The sequence below is a fragment of the Rhipicephalus sanguineus genome, chromosome 1, assembly GCF_013339695.2.
Source record: "Rhipicephalus sanguineus isolate Rsan-2018 chromosome 1, BIME_Rsan_1.4, whole genome shotgun sequence".
Classification (NCBI taxonomy): Eukaryota; Metazoa; Arthropoda; class Arachnida; order Ixodida; family Ixodidae; genus Rhipicephalus; species Rhipicephalus sanguineus.
The window spans coordinates 320,570,981-320,573,287 of NC_051176.1; positions in this window are offsets into that span (position 1 = coordinate 320,570,981).

Below are 2,307 nucleotides of genomic sequence, written 5' to 3' on the forward strand. Positions count from 1 at the left end.
TGCAGCTGAAACTCGTCACAGGCAGCGGCAAAATGCGACATGTATGTCAGTGGCTCGTGAGTGCTCGAAAGTCTTGTCGCGTTGATCTCAGGGCGACGAGTAATCAATTCGCGTTACAATGTGAGCTTGCTTGGCGGGCCCAATGGGAAGTATGGACGCCCGAGAGCAGCATATGGCGTCGTTGGCACGATGTGCTACAGGCCATAGGCGTGCGCAAAGGGGGGGGGGGGGGCAGGGGGGCGGCCGCCCCCCCTAATCATCTAAGAAGGGGGGCGCAAAATCTGCCCCGTACATTGACCCTTCTAGTCACCTAAGAGGGGGGGGGGGGCGCAAAATCTGCCCCATACATGGACTTTTTAGGGTGGGGGCCGCTGCGATGAACCTTCGCCCCCCCCCTAATGAGGAACCTTGCGCACGCCAATGCTAGAGGCCGTCTGCACAACACGTATACCCCGAAAAAAAAAAGTGTATACAATGTGCATTATTTCTTTCGGTATGTGTATGCTAGTTGTGCACACGGCCCTGTAGCACACTGTGCCAACGACGCCATAAGCTGCTCTCGGGCGTCCATACTTCCCATTGGGCCCGCCAAGCAAGCTCACATTGTAACGCGAATTCATTACTCGTCACCCTGACATCAACGCGACAAGACTTTCGCCGACTCACGAGCCACTGACCTACATCTCGCATCTTGCCGCTGCCTGTGACGAGTGTCAGCTGGAAGAGCGACCACGTGCTTTGCGGCGAAGTGGCAACAAAATGAAATGCAGGGCGTGTTCGGAGGGCCAAATTCAAAAATTATTTTCTCCTTAAAACAAAATATTATTTGATTAGACTTTCTTCATTACTTAACGACGAAGTCTTCCATCAAACGCCGCATGACGAAGATTTTTGCTTAGACCGCATCAGTATAAAAATACGGTCAAACATGCGACAAATTGCATATTTTCTCTAATTTCACAATTTTTTTCGGGATGATTTGAAGTCTATTTTACCCCTAAACATTTATTCAATCATCTTTTGCAATTCACAGCCATCTGTAAGGTCGCATAGTTCTAAAATGTTTTTTGTGCGAGGTGTTGGCAAAATTAAGGCCACCAAGACAATTTTTTTCGGGATGATTTGAAGTCTATTTTACCCCTAAACATTTATTCAATCATCTTTTGCAATTCACAGCCATCTGTAAGGTCGCATAGTTCTAAAATGTTTTTTGTGCGAGGTGTTGGCAAAATTAAGGTCTTCTCGCACTCTGTTTACTTGCGGGTCATTGCTGTAGTCATTCTAGCATGCTGTGCATGCTCGGTTCTTTCATGCCTCCAATGGAATCGCTTACAATAATGTTTTCGCGATAATGCAGTTCTTAACTCCACAATTCTGTCGATTGATGAGATCATGGCCGAGTGTGCCAATGCGTGCAGTGGTGGTGAAGTTTTGGAGAAAGGGCTGTGTTTTTGGTCTTTCACTGTTGTGAGACATGCGGCCATTTACAAGCCACACCAACCTGGCACTATGCCGAAAATACTGAGCAAGTCAGCAGAGATCGTCATTGCTCGTGGCATTATCGCCGGTGCATCCGGCGATAATCTTGTTTATAGATGTGAAAGGATCACGACGGATGGTCGCTCCAAGATACCGTTTTAGGTGCTGGCCACCCAAAGACACTGGGTTTATTCAGAAAAAATGTACACTCAAATGATCATGGTAGGAGCCACGTGGCACAATGGATATCTAATTAGTGCAGGAATGTAAGTCTCTCATATCGATAATTCATTCTAACAGCTCAACTCCCACCTACCACAATGAATTTGCTCGCATTGTGCTGATCAGATGAAAAAAAAAAAAAGGTACAGGAGCCAACGCTGCACATTTTTTTTTCATCAATAACCACTGAGATATGATTGTGCATTTCACTACGACTCTCACTTTTACTTTTTTCCCCATTTCCTGGCTCCTACATTCTTTTTGCACATGGCCTTGAAAAATGTATCAGCAGGGTTCTACTTTATAAAGTATGCTAGCATGAGTGCTGCCTGCAAACAGCAAAGGCCTCTGTTTTTTTTTTAGAATCAATTAATTGGCTTCCGTGTAAACGAGACCAGTCTCTAACCTGTGGATAAACCTGTAGCTTTACTGCAAGTGCTTTGACTTGTTAGGAATGTTCCTTCCAGTGTCGAACCATGTTTTGCAAATAAGTTGCAATTTCATTTATTTGTCAGTGTGTCGTAAAGCATTAGGTTTTATCTGTTGCTACATGAAGCAGCTGCTGTAATAATGAAGCAACAAGCCTTGTGTTAAAATGTGCCTTTT